The sequence below is a fragment of the Hippopotamus amphibius genome, chromosome 16 (assembly GCF_030028045.1).
Source record: "Hippopotamus amphibius kiboko isolate mHipAmp2 chromosome 16, mHipAmp2.hap2, whole genome shotgun sequence".
Lineage (NCBI taxonomy): Eukaryota > Metazoa > Chordata > Mammalia > Artiodactyla > Hippopotamidae > Hippopotamus > Hippopotamus amphibius.
In genome coordinates this window covers 13,268,193-13,285,565 of record NC_080201.1, presented here as the reverse complement: position 1 = coordinate 13,285,565, position 17,373 = coordinate 13,268,193, and the positions used below count along the sequence as shown (strand labels likewise).

Here is a 17,373-nt window from a genome sequence, read left to right as displayed (position 1 = left end):
AACAAGCTTATGAAAAGTTGTTCAACATCACTAATCATCAGAGAAATGCAAATCAAAACCACAATGAGATGTCACCTTACACTCATCAGGATGGATACTGTCCAAAAACCAGAAAATACAAGTGTTGTCAAGGATGTGGAGAAATTAGAACCCTGGTCACTGTTAGTGGGAATGTAAAATGTTGCAACTGGTTTGGAGGATAGTACAGAGGACACTCAGAAAATTAAAAAAAAAAAAAGAACTATCTTATGATCCAGCAATTCCACTTCTGGGTCTATATCCAAAAGATTTGAAAGCAGAGGCTCGAAGAGATATTTGCACACTCATGTTCATAGGAGCATTCTCCACAACAGTCAAGAGATGGAAGCAACCCAAATGTACATCTATAGAGGAGTGGATAAACAAAATGTGGTATATACGCACAACGGAACACTAGTCATGGAAACAGAGAGTAGAATGTTTTTTTACCAGGGCTGGGGGTGGGATGGGGAGAAGGGAGGTTGTTATTTAGTGGGTATGGCGTTTCAGATTTGCAAAATAAAAGAGTTCTGGAGATTTGTTTCACAACAATATTGTGGGTGTGTTTCTTTTAATATTTTATTTTTATTTCCTTTTGGCTGTGCCACCTGTGGGATCTTAGTTCCCCAACCAGGGATTGAACCCAAGCCCCCTGCAGTGGAAGCACAGAGTCTTAACCACTAGACCGCCAGGGAAGTCCCTTCCATTTCTTTCTTAGACCGACTATTGATTAATTTTTTTGTTGACACTAGTCTTGCTTATTATTTTTCCAAATGAATTTTATTATCTACCTATCTATCTGTCTATCTATCTATTCATTTATTTGGCTGCGTTGGGTCTTCATTGCTGTGTGCAGGTTTTCTTTAGTTGTGGCGAGTGGGGGCTACTCTTCATTGTGGTGTGCAGGCTTCTCAGTGCGGTGGCTTCTCTTGATGCTGAGCATGGGATCTAGGCACTCAGGCTTCAGTAGTTATGGCGCGCGGGCTCAGTAGTTGTGGCACATGGGCTTAGTTTCTCTGCGGCATGTGGGATCTTCCCGGACCAGGGATCAAACCTGTGTCCCCTGCATTGGCAAGCAGATTCTTAACCACTGTGCCACCAGGGAAGTCCCCCAAATGAATTTTTAAAATAAATTTATCTACTTCCCTTCCCTCCTCTCCAAACAAAACAAAAAACCCTGCTGGTATTTGTACTGTGATCACATTAAATATATACATTAACTTGATTTCTTTTTGATAGTCTTCCTATCCAACATCACAGTATTTTTGTTTTTATTTACTCTTTACAACAACTCTTCAAGAAAGGTCTGTTATTATTACTGACATCTTACAGATCAGGGAACTGTGTAAGTTGCTCTGGGTCGCACAAACCACAAGGTGTAAGAGCTGCCAAATGGGTCAAACAGAAAGTGGGGGAGGGAGGCAGTCAGCTCCTCTTTGCATCTTGCTACTTAGTAGCCATCTGCTTCCAAAGCCCTGTGCTCACATCCGCCTTGTTCCCCTCCTGTTCCACTGCTTCCCTTGCTCTGATGCTTACCAGCAAATGAAGGCTTTAAAGTGAATGAGGCAAATTCAAGTGCTACACAAGGGGTGACGTTCACAGGCAGCTCTGCGGCTGAGGCAGTTGGGAAGAATTTTGTAGAGGAAGGAAAACTCAAGGTAGACTTTGGACAGTTAGGCAGAATTTGGATGGGTGGAGTGGATAGGAAAACACAACCAGCAAGGGGAAATGGGTAAAAACCAATTTGACATCTAATTTGGAGGTAATCAGAGTGATGATGGGGGTTCCTGTTAGAGTTGAGGGATAGAGAGGGTCTCTCAGTCCTGCCCATGAAAGGATATCTTAATTCTCCCTGGGTAATCTGCTAACAGATTTCTGAGATGGATGTAAATTCAAAAAAGCTAATTACCTTCTGCCTGAGGGAAGGTTGCCATTGCATGTGACTCAGGTGCAGAGGCAAAGCCATTAAAGGAAGGGCCTGGCAGCTGGTTTTAAAGGCAGAGCATGGAGTTGCATGTGGATTACTTAGTCCCCCACAGTCTGACACACACACACACACACACACAGAAAAGCATTCAGGGGTCAACATTAGTCACGGTCCAATGTCTCTGGTGGCCTCTTGGCTACTTGCCCAAGGACCTAGTGATAACTCACCCTTTGGCCCTTGGTGGATAGGAGGAAAGCTAGGACCTGGGGCGCAGGACTCATAGCACGTACCCACTTTTTCAAATATAAACAAAGTCAGGCACTAGTTAAAGTGGTAAGGACAGATTTTAACCAACATACTATTGCAATAGTATATTGCAACTTCGATTTGCAAAGAGGTGACTGGGCATTTTAAAGGGGGAATGAGGGAGTACGGAGGGAGGTGAGCAGGGGCTGGGTAGAGTCAGGGAAGTGAAAAACTACAAAGGGTTGGTCAGTGTAAATGCCCATTAGGCCAGCTGTATCTGTTAGCTGGCAGTTATTGAAGTTAGGACCCTACCCTCCCAGAGAGACTAGGAGACAGAGGCCTTATCCTTTCCAATGATTACATTTCAAAGGAATGGCTTTCACATCCTTGAGAAAGACACATAATACATATACATCTGATATACACCTCAAAGGGACAGGAAGAAGTCACAGTTGTAAGTCCTTTTTAGTAAATGCTCTAAGAAAGGGGTGGTGGAGGTGTTGGCTAGAGCAAACAGTAAATTCTTAAGATTTATCAGGCAGGCATTTTAAAGGGGGGTAGGGTCAATCTAGGGATGTGGCCTTGAGTTGTCAGAAACTATGTTATTGTGTTTGTCTTTTAATGTGAGGGGAGGGTAGATAAAATCATTTGTGTTGAGACTGTAGTTTTTGTTTGTTTGTTTGTTTTTAGCCGTGCCTGGTCTTAGTTCCCTGATCAGGGATTGAACCGATGTCCCCTGCAGTGGAAGTACAGGGTCTTAACCACTGGACTGCCAGGGAAGTCCCAAGAGTGTAGTTTTTATAGGCCAAGGTTGAGGCCTGTTGGAGAAGAGGGCCCAGAGGAGCCTGGCTAAAGTTTGGTGGAGCACAGAACCGTTGTCATCTCACAGCTGAAAGAGTCTGAGATTGTGCCTAAGGGTGAAGGTCACCAAGTTTTTCCTTTCGAGGTTTGGAGCTCCCAGAACAGCAGGACAGCTGGTGGAAAGTAGGGTCCACCTGGGTAGGTGTGAGAGTCACTCTCAGATGCCCTGCCAAGTCAGGAATCCACCTCCCCACCTCTCAGTTCTCCAGCCTGTTATAGGTCATAGCACACCCAGAAGCAGAGGATTCTACTGAGCTGACCCTATCCTAGAAGTCTGAGATTTCAACCCATGGTTTGCACCCATAGCTTGGGGAGTAGCACCAGGTATACCCCACCTGCCTGCCTTTGAAACAGAAGACCTTCCCAGCTTTGGAGAGAATGCTAAGGGCTAAGGTCTGGAACACCTTTCAGGCCCGTGTAGTATTTTCCTTTGACTGCATGAACTGATTTATTTATTTAAATGAAAAAGAACATTCCTGTGCTAAACTAACCTGAGACCCTGCTTTCTATGGCCTGGTTCTTCAGAGGCTAACATTATTCCACAACAGGCCCATCCTTGAAGGACAATGCCAGAACTCTACCCAACAAACGCCAATAGCAGTGGTTCTCAAAGTGGTTCCACAAACCAGCATCACTTGGGAACTTGTTAGAAATGCAAACTCTCAGGTCCACCCTACAATTAAGGAAACAGAAATTGGGGTTAAGGGTCAGCTGTGTCTGAACACACTCTCCAGGAAAATCTGATAGACTCCAGTTAGAGAACCGCTGACCTGCAGGCCTCCCCTCTGCCAGACAGGATGAGGCTTGCAGGGCAACTAGGAGCTTCATTAAGAATTTGAGGTAGGTTTGGAAATTGGACAAAGCATGTGCCAAGAGAAGGCACGGAAATGTTTTTGTGTGCACTTTGTCCGAAACAGTTGGGAGCTAAGAGCGTCAACTAGAAAGAGAGTGTCGAGACTGGAATGAGAAAGTGCCCCAGGGGGTGAGCGCTCCAGGAAAACAGACACTCGGACCCTTTTTCCCAGGTGGGGAAAACCCCCCGCCCACGTGGCTCCCTGAGTTCTCTCCTCTCCGGCCTGAGCGCAGCGGGCCCACCACCGCTCCGGCTCGCGGAGGCCGGGCACGAAGCCAAGCTAGCCTCAGGTCAAGGCTCTTGGCGAGCGCTAATGGGAACGGTACCCGGGGCGCGGGCTCCGGGCCGGAGGCTTCCCCTCCAGTCCTGTTCAGCTGCAGCTGACCACAGCCGTGTCTGAGAGGCATCCTTGGCTACTTTGCGTTTCCCTTAAGATCCAGGTATTCGACCCGGGATCGAGGCATCACAGACTCCACATCCTATTTCCACTGTCGGGAGCCCGGCCTTCTGGGAATAGAGATCTCCCATCCCCCTCTCCCCTCAGGCGCTGTAGACTCCCCGAACCCCCACGAAACTACAAAGCCCACAAGCCCCAAGGCTTGCGCGCTGTCTTCTGGGAGTAGTAGTTCTAGGTGCCACACACTCCTAGCGGCCTGGCGCAGACTGGACTCCATATCCCAGCATGCCCAGGGGGCGTGAAGGATAAGGTGGGAGGGGACAGACGAGGAGGATGTGAATGGGGAGGGGGGCGCTCGCCCCCCCTGCCCCCACCCTTCCCTTCCAGCCGGGCTGGGGTGGGGGGAGGGGCCGAGCTGAGGCGGCTGAGGCGGTGGCGGCGGCGGCGGCTCGCTTGTGGAGGGGAGGGCAAGGGCGGGACTGGCCCGCTGAGGGCGGACTGGGGAGCCGCGGAGATAACGGGTCCAGAGGCCGGCGGCAACGGCAGCGTTCTCTGCACGGGCGGAGGCGGCGGCAGGAGCGGCGAGCATGGCCCGCGCATCGCCCGGCGCTGACTGAGGTGCGCGGGCGGGGTGAGGGCGGGCGGGATGTGGGGCGCCCCGGGCCCCTCGCTGCCCCGAACGCTCTCAGCGCGGGCTGCTGGCTCGGCCAGCGGCCCAGACCCGCCCGGTCCACCCCGGCAACTTCCCTTGGGTCGGGGCGCTGGGCTCCCCCGTGGGGGCGGGGGTCCGCTTACATTGGCCTCGATCCGCGTCCCCCGCTTCTGCACCTCCAGCCGCTCCCACGCGCGGCTGTTCCACTCCTTGGTGGCAGTCCCCAGCCCCCAGCCCCAGCCCTGGGAACCGCTCCGTGCCCCAGTCCCGACTTAAGTCCACTGCCTAGTTCGCGCCCCCAACCCCCGCGCGCTCCTGGCCTGTGCACTGCTTAGAGACCCCTGCCCCGTTCGTCTTGGCCAAAGGATTTCTTTGCACCACCAGCACCTCTTTCCTCTTTCCCCTACCTGGCACTGCCCCCTGGCCACCCACAATGGCCCAGTTCTCTCTGATGAGACAGCTTGACCTCCTTCCCACTTAAGGGAAACTGAGGCTTGGCACAAACCAGCAACTTAGCCAAGTCCATGCCCCAGTCCTGTGGGTCTGGTCTGAGGCCATGCCTTGGCATGGAAGCATCATTTCTTCCCTCCAGTCATTCCTCTGTGACTGGACCAAACTTCCCAGCACCCTGCTGCAGCTCTGGGCTGAGCTCACTTTAGTCTCCCTTTTGGCTTTCTCCCACTTCTGTTTCCCCCTCCTCCTTCCTGTATTTCACTTCTGGCCTTCTCTGCCTGTAGAGTCACCTACCCGTTGCGCGTTTACTCACTTTAGCCTTTCGATTTCTATTTCTTGCCAACTGCATCCATCTCCCATCCTGCCTCTTGCTTTACAGCGACGGGAAGCACTGTAGAACAGAGTCTAAGGTGGTGTTGGGGGAAAGGGGAGAGAGAGGTGCTGGTGGTGGAAAAGGAGAGGCAGTCTCTTTCAGCCAAAGTTGCCGGGGGTGGTTCAGGGCACTCTGGGGTCCCTGGGTAAGTCAATCCTAGCTAGTAATTCACTCCCATCTTGTCTTTGGAACAGTTGTCTGGAAGCTGGTTGGTCATCCCTTCCTCTTGTTATGCCTGGTAGGCTCCAGCGTCCCTCTGAGATGGAGGGAACCTCCTGCATTGGTGGAGATGGCGGCATAAGAGGAATCTGGGAGACCACACCCCTAAACCTTATCTTGCTTCTGCTGCTAACTTTGCAGGCAGTTGCCAGTGCAGGGAAGAATGTCTGCTAGGTGCCCGGAGCTCTTTGTGGAGGAACACAGTGACTGTAGGCAGTGATCTCAAGTTTAGTTGTGGTGTTCAGGAATTGAAAGGAAGAGGGAGCCAGGGCTCAGAAAGGTGGCACAGACTTGAGTGTATAATTCAGTTTTTTGTCTTCCTTTGGCAGACTTGCCTATGGGTCACCCCTTCCGAGCCCAGTCCTCAGTTTTCCAGTGGGAAGTTGAGGGAGAGAGGGAAATCTATGAGGCATCAAGAAGGCAGGCTCTGGGAGTTCTGTTGGGGTCCTGAATGAGCAATCTTGATCTGAACCAGATGGTTCCCTGCTTCGGCACCCCCTCTCTCATCCCTCCCCGGTGGCTGTGAATAGGACACCTTTAACCTTGTAACTTGAGAGTGGAGGAAGGGAGGCCAGGGGGCCAGCTGTCTGTGTGCCTGTTTATGTCTGCATCTCTGCTCACGTGGGAGCTTGCCAGGGGCCTGAGGGAGTGACCCTGCACGGGAATGCAGTGTCGTGATGTGCTGTGGCATGCTCATAGCCCTCTAGGAACTTTCTGAGCCCAAACCCCAGAGGGTGTGGCCTCATGGGCCATTTCCCCAGGAGCCAAACCTCTGGACCTGAAACATGCCTTAGGGCGAGGATCACTCTTCTTGAGAAAACTACCTGCAATTATGAAGAGTCCGAAATAGAAGCATGTGGAGGTGGGTTTCCCAAAACTGGAGTTCTCTTTCCTCTGGTCATGGCAAGAGAAGATCTGAGGGGTGGGTCTGGCGAGAGGGATGGGAAGCTGATTCTTTTGCCTTGTTCTATACCCCGTCCTGCTTTGTGTATTTGTGTACTTGATTTTGACCCCCATTAGACTATGGAAGTTCTTCAGACGTGTTCTCATTTCTGAAATATCACCACCACCCGACTCGGTCCTTGGCGCACAGTAGGTGTTCAGTAATTTGAGGTGAAGCAGAAAGTCTTGCGGTTAAAGGTTTAAGGCAGGATTTCTCATACTTGACCAGACATCAGAATCCCCCTGGAGAGCTGTTTAAGGCACAGATTGCTGGGCCCCACTCCCAGAGTTTTCTGATTCAGGCAATCTGGGTGGGGCCTGCGATTTGATTTCTGCCCAGTTTCTTGGCCATAACACTTGAGAACCACTGGCTTGGGGCCGTGACAGTTGCCTGGGTGATTAATCCAGGCAGATATAAAACCTTGAGAGAGGTTTCCTCCTACCTTGCTTCCCCTCCCAGGCTTGTTCTGGCAGCTGTCCTGGATTGGCCTTTTCCTTCCATTCTCATGCTGCCTGGTGCTGGCCAGGTTAATGGTAGAGGTGACTTGTGGGGCCTGAGCTCCCAGTCCCCTGTAAGCACATAGCAGACACTGCCCTATAGCTATTTGAAGGAAGGCCCCAGAAAAGCAGGATGTTTAAGCACAAGGGCTTTGGAAAGAGGGTGGCTGCATGGACATGGGGAAGCAGACGCCAAACCAGGTGCTCTTGTCTGTCCCTGTCCATTAGACCAAGCAGGTTGGGGTGCTGGCCACGGCTGCACACTGGACAGGATGCCTGAAAATCTCTAAAATTTAGAAAAACAGGAGGAACCACTTACATTGTGCTTTTACTTTGCCAAGCATTTTCCACCTGTTGTTTTTCAGGTTTATAAGGCAGATATAGACCCAGGTGGGATTACTGAGAAACAGAGAGATGCACTGTGGGTCACACAACAGGCCCAGGGCTCCTGATTGCAACCCGCCAACGGAGTATGTGCTAAACCAGTAGCTGTGAATAGTTGGAATAACGGCCGCTGTTCCCTGAGTGCTTACGCCTAGCCAGGCACCAGGCTAGATGCTCTCACATGTCGGCTCCTTAGATCCTCACAGCAGTGTTGCAGGGTGGGCATTATTGTCGCTCTTTCATAGGTGAAGAACTGAGACTTACAGAACTTATGATACTTGCCCAAGCTCAGACAGCTGGTAAGTGGAGGATATAGAAGTCAGACTTGGTCCTTTCTGACAGCACACCCCGTGGTCTTTGTCACTCAGTGTCTGTCTTGCCAAGAAAAACCTGTAATTGTCCTCTGGGTTGTCTGCCCCCAGAGCCTGGTGAATTTTACTGAGCCTGGAACTATGCTGGGTGTTGTGGTGGAGAGAATGACCAAGTCACTGTCTCCTGGGAGGGGCATAAGACAAGTACAGCAGAGTCCACAGTGGACGGCAGAAGGGGCAGCCAGAGGCTTGTGGGTTTAAAGGAGGCAGAAGTCATCCCTGTAGAGGGTTCAGAAGAGGCCTTTGGGTTGGGCCCTGGTGGGGCAGGTAGAGTTCCAGCAGTGGCTACAGGCTGAAGAGTGTGCAGGCCAACAGGTACAGCAAGAGGCCATCACGGCACTTTTGGGGAGCTTTCCCTTTTGGTTGGAGCATAGGAGAGGTATTTCAAAAAGTAGTGAGAAGACTCTTTTGCGTTACAAGCAACAACTTGGCTGATTTTGGCAGGAAAGGACTTCATTGGAGGGCTGTGGGAACTGCTAGAACCTGAGGGGTGACTCAGGACTCAAGTCCCCTCCAGGGTCTTGGGGTGGGCATGGCTGGAACCAAAGGCCAGTCTCTTCAGGGTACGACTGTCTCCAGGATAAATCTGTTCCAGCTGTGCTCCGTAATTTTGTCACCACAGCTTGGGGGTCATATCCCAGGGAGGCTATGTCTGGTTGGCCTAGGCTGGGCCATCCTCCCTCCCTTGGCTGGGGAAGGGCTGGTGACATGGTAGGCAGTCCTCGCAGACTGTATCCAAAAGCTGAAGTCCCCAGAAGAAGAGGCAGTGGACACTGCAAGAGATCAGTCCAGTGAGGCGCTCAATGAGGACTTGAATTGGCACACAGCAAAAGGAGGGCTTGGTTCTAAAAGGTTTCTGAGCAGGCAGAGAGCAGACTTGCAGCAGGGTATGGCTGGGTCATAAGGGGACAAGAAAAGAAGGGAGGGAGGAAACAGAAAACTAGATAGGGTCCACGTGAGACATAATGAAGGCTGGAACGTGGCAGTAGAAATGGAAAAGAAGGGACTGATGGTAGAGAATTGTGAAAGTAGATATCTTCTGGAACAGACACTTGATTGGCTGGGGTTTGACACTTCATTGCCTGGGTGATGAGGTTGGTTCCTTTAGCTGAAATGGGGCAGTCAGGAAGAGGAAGAGTTTGCAGGAGATGATGTGTCCTTGCTTTGGAGGAGCTGTGTGCAGGAAGCTGACAGTGCACCTAGAACCCTGGCGAGCTCATTACTCCTGACTCCATGCTGCCTGAGGTTTGGGGCCTCAGCCCTGAGGAGGTGGGGCCCCAAAGCCTCAGGGGCCCAGCACATCCTGAAAGCAGCTGAGGCTTTGTTGTACACGCTCAGCACACCCGCATCTCTTCTGTCTCCGCACTTCTGCCTGGGGTGACCTTCTTCTTCCTCCCCCGTCCCCTTCCCCACTCTCAGTTCCCATGACCCAAATTCCCACACCACGTGTTCCCAGTACCTGAGCCCTTCCCAACTAAAGGGCCTGGCCCAGCTCTCTGGGGGCCCAGGTTTTAGATTTTGCTCCCTTTCTGCTCAGAATGGTTGTTAACAACTAGTCCTCGCTAACTATTAGCACAAACATCTCCAAATGACATTTTGCAAGGAAAGGGTCTAAACTATGCCTGCTATCTGGGGAAAACGGGCTTTTCCTCCAGTTATGCCAGGCTCACTAGGGACGCCTGTGTCTGTCCCTAAACAGCCATTCTAGAGCCCTTCTTGGTGCTTATTCATAAATCATTATTATAATTACAACATATTGTCAATCGTACTTTCACGTGGCCATTGCGGACCTCTCCTAAGGCCCCAGGTAATAGTCTGGGCTTTGGGCCACCTCAACTTTCTAGCTGAAAACCGGGGAGGTTTTTTCTTACAGGAATGGGAGGGAGGGAACAGGGTCCTCTCAGGGGTGGGGCAGGAGGGGCAATGCCAAAGAGTAGTTGTCTCCACAGATTCTCGGAGAGAAGGTCATCTTCCTGGGATGAAGAGGACTGTTCCCCTCAATTATAGCTGTTAGCATTCCAATATATGTGATATTTTGCCGCCTGTGAATGCAGTGCTTACCACCATGTACAATGAGGTGAACCAGGGACGAGAGAAACCTAGAGAAAAATGTAATTTTTCTTTATTTTGATGTCAGTGCTAAATTTGTATTTGTGAAATAATAATATTAAAACAAAAACAGTTCTGCTATCGGTTGCTGAAAAACATCTTCAAACAGCTTCTTCCTTCAAGGGGATGTGACTGCAAATGAGGAAGTCCAGAGAGTGAAAGAGGTTGACTGATGCCACCCCACTGGCTGCTGAGGTGGGAGGGGAGCCGGCAGCATGTGGATCTCCTGCCTGGAGGGGCATTGTTCTCTGTCCTGTAGTCCTCTGTTTCTCATCTCTTCCTAGTTCATCACCTTTGCCCATTAGCATCCTTTTCCCTTTTCTCTCTTTCTCTTCCTCTCTAGGATCAGGGTGGGCAACAAAACCGAGGGACACAGAAAGCGGCCCTGCTTTTGTGCAGTCGAAGCATGAGACCCATCCTGCTCCTGAAGGGGTCTCGAGGACCCCAGTGTGTTGGGGCATGACTCAGGGACCCCAGAGAGCAGTCCTCAGCATTTCTCTCTGAGTCCTTCAGCTGTAAAGTCCTAGTACAGCGGGCAGGCAGCAGCCTCCCAGCCCGAGCAGGTCTGCAGCCTGCTGAGAAAGAAAATCGGCAACAAATGCAAACAGCTAATTGGTCTAGAGGGAGCCTCTCTGGTGAGGAAAAATCAACAAGTTGTTTGTGTGGCCGAAGGGAATTTGGAGGGGCCGGAGTGGGTCGTGAAAGGGGAAGTTGAGAGGTAGATTGTAGGAAGCAGCACAGGTGAGGGAATTGAGGGCTGGAGTGGGGATCCCCCCCCCCCCGCCTTGTCACCCCCACAGCTCCGCCCTCCTCTTTCACTCCCACTCCTTCCTTCCTTCTTTTTTATTGAAATGTCATTGACATATTATATTAGTTTCCAGGGTACAACATAATGATTACATGTTTGTATACACTGTGAAACGTCTACAAATTAGTTAACATCTGTCACCATGCATAGTTACCATCTCCTTCCTTCTTTGTGGAGAGGGTCCCTTTGGGTTTGCAAGGGACTCTCCCCTGACCTGTCAGTGGAATTACCTCCAACCCTCATTCCCACCCAAGTTCAGTTGAAAACAAAATACCTCATTTGATACTGATGGGTGAACTGCAACCAGATTCAGGAGGAAGCGAAAGTCTCTGTGGCCTGGTGCTGAGTCCTTTGGCCAAGCAAATGGAACAGACTGCAGCCCGAGGGAACGAGGCCGTGTGGGAAGGCAGGGGAGGGGCGAGAGCCCCTGAGCTCCTGGTTCCTGTCTCTCTTGGTTTTCTAGGGAGCCATCTGAGTCCAGGGCAGCCACAAGGGAGTTTCCAGGGGTCAGCCTTCTCTCTGTTTCATCCTGTCCCAGAGGGCTTGGGTGTTTCCCTGAACCCACACCTGTGTAGCTTCTGGCTGGTTCCTGGGGCCTCTGGCATGGCTCAGGAGGAGACCCCAAGAACCCTGGGAAGGGGGAGATGGAAAAGCCTGAAGGGGGTTAGGAGAGGCATGGGGACCTCATTCAGGCTCTTCCAGTGTAGGGGAGCCAATGTTGGCACTTCTTTAGACAGGAAGATGCTGTGAAATGGGAGCAGGGTAAACAGTTTATGTCAGGAAAGTCCAGCCCAAGGCCACAGTGGCAGCTGACGGATGAAGGGATTTTCTCAGTGCCTGAAAAGCAATTCATTCTTGACCCTAAAGCAGCAGTGGCTAAATGTGAGTTCAGATCTCCCAAGTGGCATTTCCGATGATTAACACAAAAGATACCCCTCTTCACACCTGGTTGAGATATTTCAAGAGGTGTCTTCTTCCATCCACGCTGCCCACCCACCTGCCCACCCCTGATCTGTGGGCCTACCCTGCCATTCATCGTATGCAAAACAGAAAGAGGACCTGGCAGACCCTCTGTTGGCTGCTGTTGTGGCCAAGGTGGAGGCCTTGCCTGGATGAGAGCCTCAGGGCAGGGCTATTTGGCTCTTCCAAAGAGGAAGCAGTTTGTTTGGTCAGGGGGTCCCTCGATAATTTTCACACTCCAGGGCCCAGTCTGGCTGGGTGTATTTAGGATTCTCACTGTCCTACCTACCCGCAGGGGGTTTGGTGCTGTGTGACCCAGGGCAAGTCGCTGCCCCTCTCTGGGCCCCATTTGTAAAGAATTTAAAGACCTGTTCAGAGATTTGCTCTCAAATCATCTGGTAGACCCGACAGAGGAACACTGTACCCTGAGTGGGGAGATAGTGCTGGGAGCCCGGGATGCCACCATGCGGTCCAGATGTCCGTGGGAATTGGTTTGACCTTTCTGCTAGCCCACTTGGGTGTGTTGAACAGCAGCCAGCCTGCTCTGACATCTCGCTGGAGAACTTGGGTTCCTTAAGCCAAGGGAGCTGTCCCTGTGCCTCCCGTGGGCCTCATCCCCACCTCCCAACCCTCACTCTGCCTCTGTCCGGAGTTCAGGCAGAAAAACCCATCTGGTCTCTCGTCCCATTCTTCCCTTCCTATACTGGCCACTAGTTAGGCCTAGAGGTGACTGTGTATAGGCTTCCTGTTTCTTTCTGCTCCCAGTCCCCTCACCTCCTTATGTCCTGGGCTCTGCTCAGCAAGATTTTCCCCCCAAAGCCAGCATGGGAGGTGGGATCACAGGCTGATCACGGGAGGCGCTGGGTCGGTCGGCAGGACAGACTCCTAGTGGGTCTGCTAGGAGTTGAGGACATGCCTGGAAGGGGCTGGGGTAGAGTTTCTTAGTAGAGGAGAGAAGAAAGGTGGGGAGGCAAAGGCCACACGTGACATGATGCAGAGTCCTGAACTGAAAGGGCAGGGGACCACCGGGCCCCGAGGAGACCAGTTTGGGCAGAGCATTACATTCTTTTTCTTTAAAAAAAAAAAAATTTATTTATTTGTTTATTTATTTATTGGCTGCGTTGGATCTTTGTTGCTGCACGTGGGCTTTTTCTAGTTGTGCTGAGCAGGGGCTACTCTTTGTTGGGTGCTCAGCCCTCTCATTGTGGTGGCTTTGCTTGCTGCAGAGCACGGGCTCTAGGTGCGCGGGCTTCAGTAGCTGTGGCGCACGGGCTTAGTGAGCGTCACGTTTCATTTCCCAAGAGGGAGGGGCAGGATGGAGAGATCTGGCCAAGAGATGGGCCCCAAAACCCACCCTGGCAGAGGGGAAGTCTTGGGTTTTCCCAGGGCTGGGCTGATTGCACAAGATTGTGCTCGAAGTATCGGAAGGGTTGTTAATGACTTTGTTTTCCACAGCCTCTTGCGAGGCTGCCAGGGGTCAGTTTGATAAGAGGGAAGAGATAGACTCCTTGAATTTTATCCTCCCGACAGCTGCCTTCTCTCAGCTGGCCCCACAGATACTGACAGGCTGCTGTGGCCCTGCTGTATCTCCTCTCCTGACATACACAGCCCCTGGCTTCAGCCCAGCTGGGCTTCCCCTCCCTGGCCTCCAGCGCCCGTTCCCATCTGTGGTCAGATGAAGTCTGCACTGGGGGAGGGTCAGTCCTGGCAAGACCGAGCCAGTTCTGAGCCTGACCTGGGAGTGGAAAGTACTCCAGGGTGCGGCCAGGGCTCTGGACTGAGCAGTGACTCCCAGACCTGCCTGGTCTGTTTTGGTCTCAGGGTTAACCTGCCACTCAGTCAGCCAGACCTGGGGCCATGGGGTCTTGAGGGAGTCCCACCTTTGCCCCAGAGCTTTGGGAAGTCTGGCTGTGTTGCTGGGAGGCGTGGAGATGGGGATCTGCTGGGACTTGGGTTTGAAAAGATCACTTTGGCCTCGCTGTGGAGAATGCATTGGAGGGGATCTTCTGATTAGATCTAGGGCTTTAGCAGTTAAGGGGAGGGTGACATTTCCTTGGATAAAGTGATGGTGGCTGACGTGGAGGAAAGTAGAAGTGTGAAATATTCAGCTGGTAAACATCAGGTGGACTTTGTGATGGGTTGGCTAAAGAAGGTTGAAGGAAGGAAGGGGCATAGATGACTCCCAGGTTTCAGGGTGGGGGGGATGATGTTCCTTTCCAGACCCTGGGAGTACAGAAGGAAGTCGGGTTTAGGGGGCTTAGAGCATCCATGAGTTTGGTTTGGAGCCGGGTGAGTTTGAGGTACTTTTGGGTACCTCTAAGGTGTGTCATCAAAGGGGTGGCTTCCAGAAGTGAGTGGGATAGATGGGTCTGGAGTTCAGGGGAGTGTCTGGCATCATTTGAAAAGGTTGAAAAACAGGTTTGGAAAGCGTTCCCCCCAAAATCCATTGCCAGACAAGGAAGGGAACCTAGGGTCCTGACTTCCTGTTGCATTCCATGTCCAGGGTCATCTTCTCTTTCCCTGACCACCTCATCTGGTTCAGGGCCCAGCCAGGCAGCACCCTCCCCTGCAGAGTCTCGCTCATGGTGGAAGGACTTTAGCTGTGGGCAGTGCTGACCCCAGGTCACCCCGAAAGGCCACGCATGTCAATGGCTATCTCACCATCTGTACATCTGGGCAGTGTCTCTGGCTGGAGGATGGTGTAAGTACTGGCCAGGACTGAGTGACTGCTGGGAATCCCAGAGCCACTTCTCTTTCTTTGGGCCAGTGGGCTTCTGAGCTGGGTTGACCTATCAAGGACAGGGTTTTAGGGTCAGGTTCAGGGCAACCCTTCTGCACCAGATGGCAAGCGATACTGTAGTGGCTTTTTAAAATTCTTTTAAATGAAATGGAAAATGGTTGTGTATGTGCAAGATTGTATCAGTTGGACTTCTTCAATTACAACAGCCAAAAAATCCAGCCCAGAGTGCTTTGATAAAAGGGAATCTGTTGCCTCATACCTGAGGGAATGGCTGGCCACATACAGGGAAGATGAGGGGCTCCAGCAACATCCATCTCCCTCTGTTCTTCTCCATGGTGACGCCATTCTCTGTTTCCATTGGTAGAAGGTGCCTGCTAGCAGTACAGGCCTCTATCTTCTCAGCATCCCATCCCAGGACTGCCACGGGAGTCCTGGGTTCACTTGAAATTGGAGCCCTTGCCCAACCCTGGGTCAGATACTGTGGCTGGCTGCATTTGGTGCTCTGATTGGCCAGGCACAGAGATGGAAATTTGGAGAGAGGTGATTCCCCAAAGGAAAATGGGGTTGCCATCCATTCTGAAGACTTCGTGTATTGAGGCAATAGGCAGAGCCAGGTGTGCATGTCAGAATCACCACTGTGGACAAACTTATAAGGATTTATTGCCATGTATTCATTTACCTTGTTAAACACTGAAGGCTGGCATGTAGAACAGGACTTAGAATCATTGCGTCATTCCGTTTACAGATCAGGAAGTGTGGAGGTTGAGAAATTTGCTCAATCTCCTCAAACCAGTAAGTAAAAGAACTGAGTCTGGAGCCCAGGTCATCTGACTTGCAGGTAAGTCTCTTTCCAGTAGGAAGTGGCGTCTTTTAGGGAGGAGCCCCCAGTGCCCTGGCTGCTCATCCATAAAAGTCACTCATCCCCTGGACTGTAAGACAGAGAGCGGACACAGGCAGGTTATGGCAAATGGTCCCTTACTCGTGGTGGCCCAGGGCCATCTGCATGGTGGATGGTGTTATGCAGGCTTCTGTCTGAGATGAGGGAAAAATTTAATCAGTATGCGTTCAGCCAGGTCCCTGTAAACAGAGGAGGCACTGGCCCAACTCTGCCCGCTTCTGCCCTAGAGCTGCCTCCATCCCCGCGCCGTCTCCCCTGTCATCTCAGCTTCCTAAATGCTCACCCTCCTCTGTGTTGTTTCCTGCTGAGGCCTAGATGAGGATGTGGCTCTAGGGCTGCTGTGCTTTCTGGGTTATGTTGGGATATTTCCTGCTGGGGAGAGTTGTGTCCCTCTGTCTTCTCCTTTGGAAGAGAATGCCCAGGATGGTTGTGCCAGTTACAGGTACAAAGAGATGAATAGCATGATTTTGGTCTCAGTTCGCCCATCACCTCCAATTTGTAAAGAGTGTAGATTTTTTTTTTAAATAAATTTATTTTTTGGCTGCGTTGGGTCTTCCTTGCTGTGCAAAGGCTTTCTATAATTGTGGCGAGCGGGGGCTACTTTTCGTTGCGCTGTGCGGGCTTCTCATTGCAGTGGCTTCTCTCGTTGCAGAGCACGGGCTTAGCTGCGTGAGCTTCAGCAGTTGTGGTATGTGGGCTCAGTAGTTGTGGCTCGCGGGCCCTAGAGCGCAGGCTCAGTAGTTGTGGTGCATGGGCTTAGTTGCTCCGTGACATGTGGGATCTTCCCGGACCAGGGCTCGAACCCATGTCCCCTGCATTGGCAGGCATATTCTTAACCACTGCTCCATCAGGGAAGTCCTGGGTACAGATGTTTGACCCAGCTTGGCAGAGCCAAGAATGGGATGTTGTAGAAAGAGCTCTGGGCTTCTAGCCTCACCTTACCAAGAGGAGACCTCAAGTTCAATCTGACACAGGTGTCTTGCCTCGAGTGGGTCATTCCCCTGGGGCCCCTGGTCAGACAGGGAAGGCTATCCCCTGAGTGTGACTTGTAGGTTAACAAGATGCTGGAGGTCCTGGAAGCTTGGGGGGGTGCTTCTCCCCAGCTCCAAGGTGCTCAGTGATCGAGGCGGGGCTCTTCTGAGTTTGGGACTAAATTCCTCCTTCATCTGACCATCTCCTCATGCATTTTTCCTCCTGCCCTTCAGATATTCGCTGACAGCCAGTCTTCTCTCCTGAACTGTCTGCCAGCTCAGACTGACCAGACTGCTCTGTCTGCTGTCTCAGAGATTGGCCAGCCTGGGTTCGGCCTCCTGTTCCCTCTACTCTTGTCCCTGACTCCCTCTTCTCGGTGGGGCTAAAAGTTGGTGGTGCTTTGGGTACGTAGTGCCTTGCGGCTTACAGTCATCGCTTATTTCACCTCGACGGGGACTGTGAGGTAAGCAGAGCGGCAGGCATCATCATGCCCATTTTTACAGATGGAGGACCTGAGGCCCAGAGAGGTACGATTTGCCCAGACACGCAACTGTCGAATAGCAGAGCCAGTCCTGGAATTGAGGTCATCTGGGTTTAGTCCAGAGTTCTCTGTACAGTGTTAACTCATAGACACGTGTTGGGGTGGGGCTGCCCCAGTCTCACCAGGCAAGGGGCTTGAAAGGAGGCTCTGG

General features: G+C 51.8%; 1 protein-coding gene across 4 annotated transcripts in view; it reads left to right on the top strand.

The window, feature by feature from the left end:
- The first annotated feature begins 4,781 nt into the window (after window positions 1-4,781).
- The window catches only part of ST3GAL2 (ST3 beta-galactoside alpha-2,3-sialyltransferase 2), a 44,790-nt gene continuing 32,198 nt past the window's right edge, over window positions 4,782-17,373 (top strand). For 2 of the 4 annotated variants that reach the window (XM_057712922.1, XM_057712921.1), the window contains exon 1: window positions 4,782-4,920. The gene's annotated coding sequence lies outside the window, so the exon portion shown is untranslated. Of the gene's footprint in view, window positions 4,921-6,698; window positions 6,862-15,559; window positions 15,650-17,373 lie in introns of those variants that run through there. The other 2 variants (XM_057712924.1, XM_057712923.1) reach the window with 2 other exon arrangements.